At 40.0% G+C, this 18856-nt stretch overlaps 1 protein-coding gene across 1 annotated transcript in view; it reads right to left on the bottom strand.

Moving 5' to 3' along the window:
• The window catches only part of gng7 (guanine nucleotide binding protein (G protein), gamma 7), a 173539-nt gene that overhangs the window by 115497 nt on the left and 39186 nt on the right, over positions 1–18856 (bottom strand). The window contains exon 2 of the mRNA XM_060846087.1: positions 18002–18066. The gene's annotated coding sequence lies outside the window, so the exon portion shown is untranslated. The remainder of the gene's footprint in view (positions 1–18001; positions 18067–18856) is intronic.

An 18856-nucleotide genomic window follows, 5' to 3' on the forward strand; every position in this document is an offset into this window, starting at 1 on the left:
CATCTGTATGAGATAGCACACAATTTTACGATTAATCCAAAAGATGGTTATTCTAACAGTGGTCTCTGAGCACTACATATATAGTCTCTATGGTGACTACTTGAATAAAATTCCACTCGTATTGTTAGAGTGGGTCTTAATTCACAATCTCTTGACTCAAAGCCAAAAGGTGCTATCTGCAGAGAAATTTCAAAGATTAATTTCAAAAAGCTCAATAGAAGGGAAGAATGCTACTTCATATTACACAAATATTAATTATGTATATTCAAAACATTAATTCTCTAGTGCAGGAGAAGCTGGAACAAGGCAGTTTTGAAACATCATTGCTAGCCACCTTCACTGCTGTAAAATGTCAACAATCAAGCAAAACCAAAGTTAAAAAGGTTAGATTGTGCAAGGATATACATATATGAGGGGGAGAGAAAGGGCACACTGAATCAGCAGTGGTCACATCACCCCCTCATTTATCTGTCATCAAGATCCTCTTGATTCTCAGACTTCTGACTTATGGGGCACTTGTACAGAAGACTTGCATGCTGGTAGACTGCAAAACTGCAAAAGCTTTGATAAAATTTGTTTGAAATTTGACTGTGGTTGACATTCTTTTACACTTGGTTTATTTCAGTTTCAGAAAGCTTTAGACTAAAGTTGCACCCAATTTAAAAAACTTCACAATATATACGTAGATTAATGCATATTGCATTCCCAATGCAGAAGATTTACAAAGTACATTTCTGAGACTGGAGAGTTTGAGATATAGAAGAGGCTGATTTGGCTGGGGCTTTTTCCCCTTCAGCACTGAAGGCTGAGGGGTGACCATATAGAGGTTTATAAACTAAGGGGCATGGATAAGGTACATAGTCAATTTCCTAGGGTGGGGTAATTCCAAACTTAGAGGGCATAGTTCTAAGGTGAGAGGGGGAAGATTTAAAAAGGACCCGAGGGCTAATATTTTCATGCAGAGAGTGGTGCGAGTATGGAATGAGCTGCCACAGGAAGTGGTGGAGGTGGGTACAATTTCAACATTTAAAAGGCATCTGGATAGGTATATACAGATGAAGGGTTTAAAAGGACATGGGCCAAATGGTAGAAAATGAGACTAGGTCAGATTGGGATGGCTGATTGGCAAGGATGAGTTGGACCGAAGTTTCCACACTATGACCTGGGCAGGAAAAATTTTAAGTAACCATAAACCACTGCAATTCACCCAACCCTACATGGTAGCCAGATTCTTTAATAATATTAGATAACAAGTTTATTGAGGTGGGGGGGGGGTTCCCCAGCCATGGCAATGTTAGCACCTTCTTTCAGTTTGCAGTTTGCACAATAACTGCAATGGGATAGAAAGTGGATTGCTGCTTACAGATTTCCACCTCCACTTCCAACCCACATTACATCTGCAAGTCTGGTTGACATACATTAACCCACAAAGTCAAAAGTCAACATACAGACTTGCAGAAGGTACTGAAATACTTTGTTACCTTGACATTTATCATTAAGTTACAAATAAATATGCAATTAAGTCAAAAATCAACGATGTATGCAAGGTCACTTGCTTATGTTCGGCTAGGTCTGGCTAGCAGATTTAAAACACACCAGAGCAAAAATACCATAGACACTGAAAATCTAAATTGAGCAGGTCAGACAACATCTGTAGAGAAAGAAACAGAATTAATAACCTTCCTTCAGTAGAAAAACTAATGCTGCCAGACCTGAGCATTTCCAAATTTCAGATTTGGACATGCATTTTGATTTTTCTTCTTCTTCAACATGATGTAATAGCACCCTCTAATGGGCATTAAATTCCATTATGTAATTTAACGTGCAGAGCATGCTCTAACAGCATTTTTAAATTAAAGCAGTTTTAAAAGTAACATTAAAAAAATGACTGCTCTCCAGGATCTCCACTCTTGCTCTATCCAGTTGCTGCACATGTAGCAAAAATATCATTGTTACCTCATCACTGGGCATGTACCAAGAATATTTCAAATGTTACTGAATTTGGTAGTATGACAGAGTCTAGATTAGTGGTGCTGGAAGAGCACAGCAGTTCAGGCAGCATCCAAGGAGCAGTGAAATCGACATTTCGGGCAAAAGCCCTTTATCAGGAATAAAGGCAATGAGCCTGAAGCATGGAGAGAGAGGAGGAAAACTTCTTCAAGGTAGGCATCCTTGTAAGAGGATTCGCAGTAGGGTTAAAATCAACGAGGTAAAAACAATGACTGCAGAGTGGTCTGTGCAAAATTATGCTTTATTGGTGTATTATTTTAAACATATTTAACATTCATTGAACATTTACTTATAATGTAAGCATAAGTGTGCTTTATAAAATACAATAGTACATGTAAAAAGTATTTTAAAAAAAAACAACCTGCCCTCATTACAAGTACTCTCTTATGGGAAAATAAATGTGTTTAACAAACATTTTTCAGGAATTATTAGCAGCATGAAATAATGTACAACTGTACTCTAAAATTTAGAAAGTTGATAGAAACAAGGCAGATAATGCATATGAAAATGAAAATAGAATATAAAATTTGAAGCACACACTGGTTCAAACAATATCCATAGAAAGACAATAGTCAACAAGTCAAACTTTTCGCCCTTTCTCAAGCACTGACAAAAAAGTATAAGAAAGGGTACATAACCCATAAAGTGGCAAATGTATCTGTAAACTAGAGAACTAGCATGTTACATGTATTGAATTTAAGTAATTAGACTTTTGTCAGATTGCAATTCAGTATTAATTCTTAACATTAGCATTGTTGAAGAAAGGAGGGTGAGAGAAAACAGGGAGCTACAAATCTGTTAGCCTGATGTCAGCAACAGGGAAAACATTAGAATCTAGGGATGTGGTTTAGAAAAAAATGCCTGATAATATCCTCAAGAATCTCAAGAGGGGGAAGGTCAGAGTATGTGGTGTATGGATTTTCAGAAAGGTTTTGAGAAAGTGCTACAGAGGTTAGTAACCAAAATTAAAATGCATGCGATTGGGTGCAACATAGTATGGATTGAGGATTGGTCAAAAGACAGAACGCAAAGAGTAAGAATAAAAATTAGTCATTTGGTGAATGACAGGCTATAACCAGTGGGGTACCAAAAGAATCAGTGCTTGGGCCCCTACTGTACATAATCTAAAATTATTTGGATGATGGGGTTTGCAAATGCTACAGAACTTAGCCAGAATATAAGTTGCGCAGAAAATGCAAAGAAGTATCATGGGTTTAGACATGGTTCGAGCTGAAAATGTGTTGCTGGAAAAGCGCAGCAGGTCAGGCAGCATCCAAAGAGCAGGAGAATCGATGTTTCGGGCATGAGCCCTTCTTCAGGATTCTCCTGCTCTTTGGATGCTGCCTGACCTGCTGTGCTTTTCCAGCAACACATTTTCAGCTCTGATCTCCAGCATCTGCAGTCCTCACTTTCTCCTCTTTAGGCATGGTTACATGATTCAGGAACAGCAAGGCAGATGCAACATAACATGGATAAATGTGAGGTTATCCACTTTGGTAGAAACAAGTGTAGATTATTTCTTAAATTGGAGATTGGAAGATGGTAACGTTCAAAAGGGATCCATATCTCTGTGTTCATAACTCACCAAAAGCTAGCATGCAGCACAGCAATTTGTAAGGAAAATAGTATTTTTTATTGCAAGACGAGTACAGGAACAAAAGCAGTCCTGTTGCAATCGTATGCAGCACTAGTGAGACAGCACTAAGTATTATGTGATGCCTGGCATCCTTGCCGAAGGAAACCTATATTTGCCAACAGACAGAACGCAGCAGAGGTTGACCACACTGATTCCTGAAATAGAGTGTACCAATAGAAGAGATCAAGAAGTCGGAGTCTAAAGTCTAGAGAATACAGACGAATGAAAAGCAATACTAAACTCACAAAATTCATAAAGGATACTTCAGCTTGGCTGTGGGTCTAGACTTGGGGGTACACAATCTTGGAATAAAAGACATGTCATTTGAGATTTCTTTCAGCAGAGAATGGAGTATCTTTGGAATTGTCTACCCAAGACAGCTGTGCAAGCTCAATCATTAAGTAAATTCAAGAGAGACTGAAGATATCTCATTATTCACTACATCAAGGATATAGGAAGAGTGTTGGATAATAGTGTTGGATAGTAGCGTTGAAGTAGGTGATCAGCCATGATCTAGAATCATGAAGCAGGCTAGAAGGGGTTGAATATCCTATTTCTGTTCCTATATTAACAAAGTACTGCATTCTTGGAAGTGCAGAACACTTAGAATTGTTCCTGATCTGTCTATTTAAGTGGCCACAATACAGCCCATTCGGTAAAAAAAATCAATCATTCTTCATCTAATAGTTTACTGGCTTGGCAAAGAAAAGCAAAGTATTGAGAGAGCTGGAGACCAAAATTATTATTATTTTAACCACTTCTGTGTTTTGGTTGTAAGATTTATTCGCCAAGCCAGTAAACTATTAGATGAAGAATGATTGATGAAGAATGAAGATTAGATGAAGAATGATACAGCAGGCGCACAGAGAGGGGAGCCGGAAGGTAAGCGGAGACCAGCTTAAATTAACGTTTTTCTTTTCGCAGTCTAGGTTTTTTTTCCAACTAGGAGCGGGAACCCAGAAGTCGTCAACAGAGGCTTCTGGGAAGGTAAGAAGTTTGAGTGGAGAAAGAACCCGAGACTCCTACCCTCCCTCCTCCTCTAACCTAAAATAAAAGGACTCAGTCAGCTGAACAAGTAAGCTACTTAGTGTTCTTGTTTTGGAGACTAAGGGTAGAGTTATGGCAGCGCAGGCAGGATGTTTGAGGTAGGGGTGACCACCGATGCTCCTGCCGATTTCATCTGCAGGAAGTGCGGCCAGCTCAAGCTCATCACAGACCGCGTTAGGGAACTAGAGTTGGATGAACTGAGGATTATTCGAGAGGCTCAGAGAGTGATAGATAGAAGCTACAGGGGCATAATTACGCAGAGAACAGAGGTAGCTGGGTAACAGTTAGAGGCGGGAAGGGGAGGAAGCAGGCAGTGCAGGGATCCCCTGTGGTCGTTCCCCTCAACAATAAGTATACCGCTTTGGATACTGTTGGTGGGTACGGCCTAGCAGGGGTAAGTTGCAGTGACCGGGTCTCTGGCATGAGGTCCGGTTCTGAGGCTCAGAAGGGAAGAGGAGGAGAGTAGGAGAACGCTAGTTATAGGAGACTCTATAGTTAGAGGGACAGACAGGCGGTTCTGTGGACATGGACGAGACTCTTGGATGGTTAGTTGCCTCTGGGTGCCAGGGTCCGAGACGTCTCGTACCGTCTTCAGAATCCTTAAGGGGGAGGGGCTGTTCAGCCAGAAGTCGTGTTGCACATTGGCACCAATGACATAGGTAGGAAGGGGGTGGGAAGGTCGTTCAGGAGCTCAGGGAATTAGACTGGAAGCCAAAAGCTAGGACGGACAGAGTCGTCATCTCTGGGTTGTTGCCGGTGCCACGTGACAGTGAGGCAAGGAATAGGAAGAGAGTGCAGTTGAACACGTGGCTGCAAGGATGGTGTAGGGAGGGAATTACAGGCCAGTTAGTCTTACTTCGGTGGTAGGCAAAGTAATGGAAAGGGTACTGAGGGATAGGATTTATGAGTATCTGGAAAGGCACTGCTTGATTAGGGACCGCCAGCACGGATTTGAGAGGGGTAGGTCTTGCCTTACAAGACTTATTGAATTCTTTGAGGAGGTGATCAAGCATGTGGATGAGGGTACAGCAGTGGATGTAGTGTACATGGATTTTAGTAAGGCAATTGATAAGGTTCCCCATGGTAGGCTTATGTGGAAAGTCAGGAGGAATGGGATAGTGGAAAATTTGGCCAGTTGGATAGAGGACTGGCTAACCGGTCGAAGTCAGAGAGTGGTGGTAGATGGTAAATATTCAGCCTGAAGCCCAGTTACAAGTGGAGTTCCACAGGGATCAGTTCTGGGTCCCCTGCTGTTTGTAATGTTTATTAATGACTTAGAAGAGGGAATCGAAGGGTGGGTCAGTAAATTTGCAGACGATACGAAGATTGGTGGAGTTGTGGATAGCGAGGAGGGCTGTTGTCGGCTGCAAAGGGACTTAGATATGATGCAGAGCTGGGCTGAGGAGTGGCAGATGGAGTTCAACCCTGTCAAGTGTGAGGTTGTCCATTTTGGAAAGACAAATCAGAATGCGGAATACAGGGTTAACGGTAGGGTTCTTAGTAAGGTGGAGGAGCAGAGGGATTTTAGGGTCTATGTTCATAGCTCTTTGAAAGTTGCCACTCAGGTGGATAGAGCTTGTAAGAAGGCCTGTGGTGTATTAGCGTTCATTAGCAGAGGGATTGAATTCAAGAGTCGTGAGGTGATGTTGCAGCTGTACAGGATCTTGGTAAGGCCACATTTGGAGTACTGTGTGCAGTTCTCATTTTAGGAAAGATGTGGAAGCTTTGGAGAGGGTGCAGAGGAGATTTACCAGGATGTTGCCTGGAATGGAGAATAGATCGTATGAGGATGGGTTGAGAGTGCTAGGCCTTTTCTCATTGGAACGACGAAGGATGAGGGGTGACTTGATAGAGGTTTATATGATGATATGGGGAATAGATAGAGTAGACAGTCAAAGACTTTTTCCCCGGGTACAACAGAGTGTTAGAAGAGGACATAAATTTAAGGTGAAGGGTGGAAGGTATGGGGGGATGTCAGGGGTAGGTTCTTTACCCAGAGAGTGGTGGGGGCATGGAATGCACTGCCTGTGGGAGTGGCAGAGTCATAATCATTGGTGACCTTTAAGCGGCAATTGGATAGGTAATTGGATAGGTGCTTAAGCTAGAACAAATGTTCGGCACAACATCGTGGGCCGAAGGGCCTGTTCTGTGCTGTATTGTTCTATGTTCTATGTATTCAGTCCCAGCATTAGAAAAAAAGATTGCTGGAGCACAGCACTCTCGGTGGGGAATTTCAACACCCATCACCAAGAGTGGTTTGGCAGCAGCACTACTGATTGAGCTAGTCAGTTCCTAAAGGACATTGCTGCTAAATTGGGTCTGGTCAGTCAGCAACCCTCACATCCCCATAAGTGAAAATAAATTGCTCAAATCACAATACACAAAGCTCAAATTTCATGGGCAGCAAGTTCTCAAACAGCTGATGTGAAGTTAAACTCAAATTCTGACAAACCACTTAAAGCATATATTTTATAAACAGCAAATGTTTTCCTAGTGTTACTAAGTCACAGCTAGACAAGCGTCAACTGAAAATGGAAGGAACAGATTAGCAAGGGTTCCTGCTTTTGATCACTAACTCATAACATCTTTTCAACAAGATTTTTGACCAAATATTATAAGGTCATTTATTGCCAAATTACTCCCAATTATGACAGTATGCTAGTGATGTCACTGGACATTTAATCTAGAATCCATATGGATGGAGGCAAATAAAAAAGAGGGGAAGATGACACTAGCTCGAGCAGTTCATAGGCTCCCTAACAGTAGCTATAATGGAGGGACAGAGAATAAATCAGGAGATACTAAAGGCAGTACGTCAATCAGGAGTGACTTTAATCTTGCAGATTGGCAGAGGTAGCCATGAGGAAAAAGTCAGAGTGTATAAGGGATAGTTTCCTAGAATGATGTGTTGAGGATCCAAGCTGTGATTTTGCTATTTTGGATCGAGTGATATACAACAGGTTAATACATGACACCAGAGTAAAGAGCAATAGGTAACCATAACATAATAGAATTTAGCATTGAGTTGAGGGGGATGAAGTTGGTCAGAAAAAAATTGTGCTGAGTTTAAATATGGGCAGAGCTAGCTGGAGTGAACTGGAAAAAGATATTAGGGATCAATGACAGTTGAGGAGCAATGATAATTATGAAAACATTGGTGAAAATAGCTCAACACTCACAGCAAAGAGATATCCCAGTGAGGAGGTAGGATTCTAGGAAAGGGATAAACCCACCATGGTTAACCAGGGATGTTAAGCATACCAACAAATTGAAAGAAAAAAATATGGAATTTAGCAAAGAGTGGTAGCAGACCAGAGGATTCGTAAAGTGTTAAAAATCAACAAAATGTGACCAATAAAAGAGGTGAGATATGAACTTTGAGTGTGAACTTGTGAGTAATTTGAAGGAGGAGAGCAAGAGCTTCTTCAAGTATATTAAAAAGGAAAACAAAAGCCAAAAAAACAAATATAGGGTCCTTAGAAACTGGGAAACAGCAGAGGAATTGAATAAATATAGGAAAGATTTAGAGGGAAATGGGCCAAATGCAAGCAAGTGGGACTAGTTTAGTTTGGGAAACTTGGTTTACCTGGACAAGTTGAACTGAAGGGTATATTTCCGTGCTGTAAGACTCTATAAATACTTTCTATTGGTCTTCAAAAGTAGAAGACACTAAAAGCATTCTGAAATTACTAAATAATCAAGGAGCAAAAGAGAGGAGAGGAAATAAGTTAGGGGACATGATCTCAAAACAAACGTTTAAGGCAATGAGGAGGAATTTATTGAGAATGTAATGCCTCATTAAACATAAATTTTAAGTCCCATTTCATGAAGCAGATGTTTTAGAGTGAGCATAATGCAGAGTTCAGGTACGTGAATTGATCAATCATATAGAACATAGAAAAATACAGCGCAGTACAGGCCATTCGGCCCTCGATGTTGCGCCGACCAAAGCCTACCTAACCCACACTAGCCCAATAACCTCCATATGCTTATCCAATGCCCGCTTAAATTACCATAAAGAGGGAGAGTCCACCACTGCTACTGGCAGGGCATTCCATGAACTCACAACCCGCTGAGTAAAGAATCTACCCCTAACATCTGTCCTATACCTACCACCCCTTAATTTAAAGCTGTGTCCCCTAGTAACAGCTGACTCCATATCTCTGGAATAAAAGATCTGACTATACCATTAAATTGTCTTACAGCAAAATTAATCTGCCACTTATTTTAGTAGCATTAAAGTACAGTAAAACAAGTACCACATTGTTTTTTTTAATTGATTTTCATCACTTTACTAAATTTTTAATTTGAGAATTTCCCTGAATTGCCTGCAGCTAGACTTTTGCCAATAGTTAACAAGGTTCAACTTCAAAATCCTCAAACAAGCCTTCATTTGACATTCAAGTGCCGAAATGGTTTTCAAAAATTCCTACAAAATTGGTGTCACATCAAAAAGTTGCATTAGGGGGGGATCCAAGATGGCGGCGACCCAGCAAGACTGAGTCCACAGTGCTCTACCCAAAACTTGGGAAAAGTGGGCTATCCACCCCCACCACACTCACTAAACCATTTATAATAGTTGTTAACCTTAAATAGTTACCTATTAGTACATTTAAATAGTCTAATACTAGCTGGAAAATGAGTAAAGGGAAGGGAACAGGCGGCTCTAAGAAAGCAGGGACCCCTCCCCCACCCTCTCCCTCTTCAGCTGCAACAAAGGTGTCTTCAGCTACTTCAGGAGATTTACCAATGAAGATGAGCTTTGAGGAGATGTTTGCCAGGTGGGAGGCGAAGATTGATGCTTTTATCGATGAGTCTCGGCAGAGCAGAGAAGCACTATCAGCCGAGCTGCAGAAGCAGGGCAGAGACATTCAGGAATTGGAGTGCCGAGTCAGAGAGGTGGAGTCGAAGGCCGCAGCCTCAGAGACTGGGATAAAATCAACAGCCGACCACATCCGTTTTCTCGAGAATCGAGTCCAGAACCTAGAAAACCACATTGATGACCTCGAAAATCGATGTCGTAGAAAAAATATTCGGTTGTTGGGCCTTCCCGAGCAGGAAGAGGGAGGCCAGCTGACATCATTCTTAGAGCATTGGCTGCCACAACTTTTAAATCTGCAGGCTGGATCAGGCCAGGTAAGGGTAGAATGGGCCTACCGGGTCACAGTACGTGGGCCCGGCTCAACCCAGCGCCCACGCCCGGTCCTGTTCCAGCTGCAGAGCTATAGGGAGAGGCAGATGCTCCTGGAAGCCTCAAGAAATCTGGGAAAAGATCCCCAAGCTATGACCCACAAAGGATCCAGGATCATGCTGTTCCAGGACTTCTCCCCAGCTTTGGTCCGAAAGAGGAAGGCATTCGATGAGGCGAAGAAGCGTTTAAGGGACTTAAATATCCAGTACTCCTTACGATATCCAGCGACGCTGCGCCTTAGCCACGAAGGATCCATATATAACTTCGGATCACCGGAGAAGGCTAAGGAATTCTTGGACTCTCTTAAATAAGCTGTAAGAGATTGTGGACGCTGGTCTGCCTTTCCCATTATTTTGGTTTACATCCCTTCATCTTTTCTTATCTTTCCCCCTATGTGTGTATGTATATATATATATGTTGGGGCGTTTGGTTAATGTTGATGGGGGGAGGTGGTTACCTTATTCTATTTTACTTCTGTTTTTAGGAGCGGGGTTGTTTTTCTTTCCCCTGTTATTTTGTGGTATTATATTTAAGTATTACGTGTTGAGATTGTAATCTTATAGTTATATATGGTATTAATATTCCCAAATATATTTAGATGTGGGTGTGGGTGGGGGTGGGGTGTTCACTGTTAACTCTAGCTTTATATTATATTTGAATTCTCTTCATTTTATTGAGGAACACCTGGGTCAAGGGTGGGGCACTGGTTGGAAGAGGGTAAGATGGACTGTGGAAGAGGAAGTGACGCTCCCTGGGAACAAGGGAGAAAATCTCCAATTCGGAATGTTTTATATTTTTTATACTTAGAAAGAGTTTTTTGTTATATTGTTTTGAGTGTATCAGAGAATCTTTACTTTTGTAAATCTTGTATGCTCCATGCTCGGGATGTTCTAGATAGGGTTTCCCCTCCCGAGGGGTCTCGGATCTGTCCAGATGATTATGGCTGAACAGTCGGTTAAGTGGTGCACCTGGAATGTCAGGGGGAGTAATTCGCCAGTTAAAAGGAAGAAAATATTATCAAATCTTAAGAAGGAGAGAGTTGATATAGCTCTCCTACAGGAGACACACCTGTCGGATAAAGAACACTTAAAATTACGACAGGGCGGATTTGATCAGGCCTTTTTTTCCTCTTTTAATTCAAAAAGCAGGGGAGTCGTTATCCTTGTCCGGAAGAACTTCCCTTTGAAAATTCTAAATCAGATAAAAGACGAATCTGGACGATATATTTTGATTAAAGCCCTCATAAATGGAGAGGAATATGGGATCTTAAATGTATACTGCCCCCCGGCACACCCCTTTAAATTCATAACGGAAGCTTTTTCAAAACTGATGGCCTTTGGTGCCCGTCATACAATTATAGGGGGAGACTTTAATTGTATTATGGATCCGGAAATAGACAGGATTCCCAAGAGTGCCGCTGGAGTATCTCCCAGATCTAGACAACTGGCGGATCTGAATAAAGAATTAGGATTGGTAGATGTATGGAGATGTCTCCATCCACAGGGTAGAGATTTTTCTTTCTACTCTAATCCACATAAATGTCACACAAGAATTGATATGTTTTTTGCCCCATCGATTTTTCTAAACTCTATAGCAACCTGTAAAATAGGTACTATAGCAATCTCTGACCATGCCGCTGTATACATGGAAACTAAGGTAAAGAACAATGGGACATCCGCTCGGCATTGGCGTATGGACCCCTTCCTGATAAAAGATAGCAAATTTTTAAAGTACTTCTCCCAAGAACTTAAAACTTTTTTAGAAATTAATAATGGTACGGCTAGCAATCCGTCAATGATGTGGGAGACCATCAAAGCTTATGCACGAGGTTTGATCATCTCCTATTCAGCGACCCAGAGGAAAATGAAGAGAGAGCAACAGCGTCTGCTCGAAGCTCGCCTAAAAGCAGCCGAAACAGCATACGCTGATAGACCTTCTATCACAAAATTGCAGAGGATTACAGCTCTTAGGACAGCTTTAAACACCGCACTTACTCAAACGGCTAAAAGGGAAATATTATTTGCGAAACAAAGATTATATGAATATGGCGACAAACCGGGTAGATACTTAGCATTTCTTGCAAAGAAAAAGAAAGCCCCTCAAACTATTCCGACCATCAAGGAAAGTACAGGTACCCTGACTCATGATCATAAAAAGATCAATGCGACCTTTAAAGAATTTTATTCTGAACTATATAGATCGCAGGATTGTGAAGATAGGATTAGGAGGATGCAGTCATTTTTAAAAATTTGACCTTCCCGGGCCTGACTCCGGAACAGGTGTCGGCCCTAAATACCCCTTTAACAGTCCAAGAAATACTTGAGGCAATTAGGCAACTTCAGAGCGGAAAAGCACCGGGCCCGGATGGTTTTCAAGCTGAATTCTATAAAGAATTTACAGGAATATTGGTTGACCCACTTATGGATATGTATAATTTTGCGCATAGTCAGGTCTGTCTCCCGCCCACGCTGAAAGAAGCAAAAATTTCTCTTATCCTCAAAAAAGGAAAAGACCCAGAAGATTGTGCATCTTACAGACCAATATCCTTACTAAATGTAGACTTTAAAATTCTCTCAAAAATGTTAGCACTAAGACTAGAAAGGGTACTGCCATATATTATAAAGGAGGACCAGACGGGATTTATTAAGGGCCACAGATCATCCAATAATATCAGAAGAGTCTTGAATATGATCCAAGCCTGTCATCAGGGAAAGATACCAGGAGTAGTAATTTCATTGGATGCGGAAAAGGCATTTGATAGGGTTGAATGGTCATATTTATTTTACACATTGGAAAGGTTTGGCGTTGGACAGGTGTTTACCAAATGGGTTTCAACATTGTATAATGACCCCAAAGCAGCTGTTATTACTAATGGGTTAAGATCGGATGGCTTCAGTGTGGGTAGGGGCTGCCGTCAAGGATGTCCTCTCTCACCATTGTTGTTTACACTGATAATCGAACCATTAGCAGAAGCCATCCGGACTGATCCTAATATAATGGCCCCGAGGATTGGTACAGGTAAACACAAAATTACCCTCTATGCAGATGACATTCTCTTATTCCTCAGTAATCCTTTAATGTCAGTGCCTCGTCTAATTCAAGTTATTAATACATTTAGTGCATTCTCAGGCTATAAAATTAATTTTTCAAAATCGGAAGCCATGCCAATGGGTGGTCTGGCTATGATACCCCACTTAATGGACGGATCCCCTTTTCCCTTCCGTTGGTCCCTGGAGGGCTTCTTATATTTAGGTATTTTTATCACGCCAGTATTTGATCAGCTGTATAGGGCTAATTTTGTACAATTAATGGAAAGGATAAGGCAGGACCTCCAGCGATGGAGAGACCTTCCGATTTCCTGGCTAGGGAGAATAGCATTAATTAAAATGAATGTTCTGCCCCGTCTCTTATATCCTATGAGAATGCTCCCGCTGATGCTGCCAAGGCTAGCCCTACGTAAATTATATGGCTGATTAGGCTCCTTTATTTGGAACCATAGACGGCCCCTTATTAAGCTGAAGAAGCTACAGCTTCCACAGGCAAAGGGAGGACTGGACTTCCCAGACTTTAGGAAATATCAGTTAAGCTCCCTACTAAGTTACATAGCTGATTGGGTTTCATCTGATCCACAATCAATTTGGCTGGATATCGAAGCCTCCCGAGTAAAATACCCACTTATTAACCTTTTATTTTCAGATAAGAGGAAAATCATTACAGACCACTGTAAAAATCCCATAATATTAAACACAATTAAGGCCTGGAATATAATGCGGCAAAATGAGGGTAACTCAAATAAAACATCCCCCCATGCACCAATAGTAGGCGCATGGGGATTCCAACCGGGGATTACAGATGCCACCTTTAAACTCTGGAGATCCAGGGGCATCTCATGCTTAGGGGACCTATTTAAAGATGGGATCCTGATGTCCTTTGAGCAGCTGCGTCTGAAATTCGGAATACCTAATGGGGATCTCTTTCGATACTTCCAAGTTCAAGATTATATACAGAGGAAGACTACATTAATAGATAGTCTTTATAAATCAGACAGAGAATGTAATGTCTTACGACCAGCGGGGGCATCCTCCGTTAGTACTATATACCATTTGCTACATGAAGGAGTCTCAGGAGATATGGATGACCTGCTTAAAACATGGGAGCAGGACTTGGGGCTAGAAATCTCTGAGGATATGTGGAATGACATTTGGGAAAATGCTAGAAGAATTGCTATCTGTAACAGAACTCAGGCTATCCAACTAAAGATACTTCATAGGGCCCATATAGCTCTGGCTCGACTGGCAAAATTTAAGGCAGGAGCATCTCCAATGTGTCCCAAATGCAAAATAGAGGTGGGTACTCTTGTACATTGTCTGTGGACTTGTCAGAAAATCCGCAGATACTGGACTAAAGTGGCAAATACCCTGACAGAAATTTTAGGAACGGAAATTAGGGTGGACCCTGTATCTCCCCTTTTGGGCTTTTCGAACCTCTCATCTCTGGATATGCATGGGAAGAGACTATTTTCTATTCTCTCTTTCTGTGCAAGGAAAAATATTTTGGTGAACTGGGTGGCTGAGGGCCCCCCTGGACTTTCAAATTGGCACAGATTAATTATGGAATATATCCCCCTTGACTTCCTCACAAATATGGTGCACCGAAAGACTGAATTATTTTATAAAATATGGCAGCCCTTTTTGAATTATATAAATGCAGATATTTCGGCTATCCTAACAAGGGCTTTTATTTAGTGAAGATTTCAGACCGGGCTGCTCCGGGGCCCCTTGGGAGAGGAATCCTGCGCGAATACGGGTTTTATTATATTTGATGTTTATACATTCCGAGCATGTAAGAGACTTAGGTATACACTCTGGTTAGTTATAGGTTAGATTAGTAGAAAGTTGAGTTTTTTTTTTTCTTTCTTTTTTCGTTTCTTTTTTTTTCTTTTTTTGTTTTCTTTCTTTCTCTTTTGTTAAATTATGACTATTGTATATATGATTTAATTGTACATCAATGTTTGTATTTGAGAGTTTTGTTTATTTTTGTAAATTTGCAAAAATGTTAAATTTCAATAAAAATATCTACAAAAAAAAGTTGCATTAAACAGCAACATGAGAACAGTAGCACCACCTACTGTCTAACTGCCAAATACACATCATTGACGTTCAAGATAATAAGGATTACCAAAATCCATTTTAAATAAAACAACAGGTTTCTCAGTTAGTAAAAATACAAAAATAGTTAAAACTGATTTTAAATATACTTTTGACTGCTGGATTTGGATAAAGTGAAGCTACAAAGAATCAATTCAAGATAACTCAAAATCAATATTACCTCAACTGCAGAGCCACGCAGTCACCAAAAGGTTCCATGTGCTGACACACTGCAGAAGCCACGGCCACACACTGACCTCGGAAGACCACAAAAGTGGAAAAAATATTACTGGAAACATTGTCCAAATCTACAGTTATGGTAAATTTGTCAGCCATTCACCATCCAATAGGAAATTCAATCAAAAAGTGCCGGTGACAAGCTGGAGTTCTGGACTGGTAACGCCGTTTCAGCCTTACTCACGAATGCTTGTTATGTGAACCACGGCAACCAGTTGGAATGTTTTAGGACAAACTAGAGTGTGAAATCAAAGGCAAACCTGTGTATCTTTGTGAAAAGAGTTCAAACCCTGAAAACATGGGTAAAGCCATGAGGAAGTCAAAAGTGCTGTCAATTAGAGACAAGACAAATTGATTCAGCCAGTGAAAAACTGCTTTATGAAGTAAAAAAAGTAGGCACGGGAGTGGGAGATTCCATCAATAACTTTGTCAGCTATTCAAGTACAAGGCAAACCCTGGGAATGGTTTAACAAGCATGCATTTGCTTCAAAAAGGAAGATATTGAGAACAGGTGCATACTGTGACAAAGCTCTATTATCATAGTTCAAGAGGGACTCTTGCGGTGCATTGGTAGTGTCCCTCTCCCTGGGTCCAGGGACCCAGGTTCAAGTTCCACCTACTCCAGAGGTATGTATTAATATCTCTGACCAGGTTGATTTAAAAAAAGTTAAACTTTTTTTTGAGTTATCTTGGTTCAAACCAACTCAAGCAAAAATAATTCTCACCTCCAGTCCTATCCTACAGAAGTAGATGCAGTATGTTCTTTAAAAAGAGTCCAGTAAATGCTTGCCCACTCACTTGGTGTTTGCCTATCTGAAACAGCAACATTTGATAAAGATACTCTAGGATTTCACACTGCAGCACAGAAAGCCAAAAAATATCTTTGACTACAGCGACAACATGTTGGACAGTATCACATCCATGTCAAGACAGCATACTAACAAAAGGACAAAAAGGTTACGGTTTTTCCACAGCTAATTCCCAACATTTTTCAATATCTTAAGTACAGGGTGAATAAATAAAGATATATTTCATATATTTACTATTTCAATGTATTAGTTTTTTAAAAAAAAAACCTGAAGTGCATTTGCAAGCAAACCAGCTTGAGTAGGGGCTTTCTCAGCTTCTCAAGGTTCCATTTAACACACAAGTTGCTGTAATTTGACAAGAAGATTTTACTGTATCCAATTAAACTGTTGATACTATGGCAAATACAACAGAGAAGTTATTAAAATATTGTTATAAGGCAGAAGACAGCTGTTTGCACCCTTGATCATTCTGTAAAATAGTTAGCTGCTTAAATTTGTAGGTCTTGATATGCCACCCAGTTAGTTGATATTGCAGGCTCTGAAAACACAAGTAAGTGGTTTGGAGTTACCTGTAATGTGACATTTGGATTGGGTCAATTCTACTCTCTTTAAACTAGACATCCAAACTCTGTTGCCCTTGTCTTAACTTGAGGCAAGTCTCAACCCCTACCACCTTTGTGCCCACTGTCCTACACTGGATCCAGGTAAGTAATATTTTAAAGCTTTCATCTGGTTCGCAAATTTCTTTCTAACTCGTATACCTCCATCTCTGTAATCTCCTCCAATCTCACAATGCTTATATCCATACTCATCAAATTATGGCCTGGTAAACATTACAAATTATAATTGTTTTAATTTTGGCCGCTTTCAGTTGTTCAGGTCCCAATTACCTCATTTAAATATACTAAGAAAAAAGACAGGTATAGTAAAAACTAAAATAGCTTATCCATCACATTAAATGGTACCAGCTCTTGCCAGGATTTATGGATATCAGTATCTGTACAGTTAATTTTTCTTTAATTATTCTCTACATATAGATTGGAAATGCGAGATCACATATTTGTGTTTGAACCCAATACAGCCTTCATCCATTTGCCTCATATTTTCCAAGTGTTCGAGTCTGCAGGTCTTTAAAGTCGTCTCTCTTTTGTCCCAGTCCACAACAGCCAAGAAAGGTACCGGGTCTCCTATGACTTACTACTTAGTCAGCCAGAAATACTAACGAATCAGAACACAAGGTCATTTCTTTCTCACTTCTGTCAATATTCTCCCTTTCCTGACAGTGGTGTACAGATCTAGAAGAGACAGGCATCATTGACATTGCTGAAAGAACTGCCATTCATGCACGATCTTAACAATACACAATCAACATTTTGTGAAATATATTAAATTTGGTCTGACATGACATGTGCATCATTTAAACGGCTGAGTGGATAAGGATCAAAACAAAAATCTAAGCTATTTTCTTTCCAGCCATAAGTAACCAGACAAAATACTATTATTGATCAAATATCAGAAATGAACTCACTGAACAATTAAAGCCAGGTTCTTCTATACCTGAAAGTCTGTCAGTAGCTGTTATTCAAAAAAATAAGGTAGAAAAAGAAGTGACTTCAAACTGGACATTTAAAAGAAAAGAGCAGCCTTGAAATACACAATCTGATAAATATCATCATTCAAGATTTCTGATTTACGTTTACTCTTAGACATCAATATATATCCCTTAGTCAGATTGGTAGCTAGGCATGTAGAAAGGCTCCATGTTAGTTCGTGACAGTATCACTAATACAACAGCCAGTATAAATCTTAGTCATAATCAAATGTAATAACACAGAGCACAACAGCATTTTTTTCTAAAAACTGTTAAGCATCACATTTTTAAAGACAACAAAACAGTTTTCTATAAAGAATTTAAAAGACTGACCTTATCAGCTGATCCAACTGGAACAGTGAGTCTACACTGAACACTCCAATAGGAACAAACACTTCCTGGAAATAGCAAAAACAAAATTTTAATCCATGGTCAATATGAAGTACAATTTATAACTGAGTATAAGGGGATAATTTATTAAAAAGCACAGTTTGCTATGCAGTAAGCCATTATGGTGCTGTGTTACTATTTATATAAAAAAATCTATATATGTGTCGCATTTCACATCTCACCTCATGCCCACAGTTTCAGAGGTCACTTGAATATTGTTATTCAATTATGCAAATTATCATAGTTAAGTCAAGCCAGGTATACGAATTTTTTGAATAGACTCACTGAATTGCAAACACGAAATTTATACACATTTGTTTTAAAAGTAATCTCCTCATTGTGCTTCACAGAAAGCATCACACATATACTAAGATCAAGACAAAGTATTTTCCTTTGCTAATTTAAGTTTAAATGCAATCCCTGAATGTGTTACATTACTGAATTAGCTAACCTCAGCTATACTGCATAAATTAAAACGAAGTCCTCTGGGTTTTATGCTGTGCTAAATCTGGAAGTGACCATCTTCAATTAACTATCAGGATCCAAACTACAATTCACAAGATTGTTTCTTTAGGAAAATAATTTAATGCAGCTGTAGAAAACACCAACTTTGTAATAGAATGGTTTTACAAATAATGAAACATTTGTCACCTGTATCTTTGCATCTGGCTTGAAGTTTTAGGAAAAGATTTATCGCCACTTTAAGGCAAGAATGTGCATTACATTCATTGACATTACTCCTGAACTATGTGCATCATTTATTTCTCTCCTACAGATTCCAGTTCAAGGATGTGTAAT

This window comes from Hemiscyllium ocellatum, chromosome 28 (assembly GCF_020745735.1).
Source record: "Hemiscyllium ocellatum isolate sHemOce1 chromosome 28, sHemOce1.pat.X.cur, whole genome shotgun sequence".
NCBI classification, from domain to species: Eukaryota; Metazoa; Chordata; class Chondrichthyes; order Orectolobiformes; family Hemiscylliidae; genus Hemiscyllium; species Hemiscyllium ocellatum.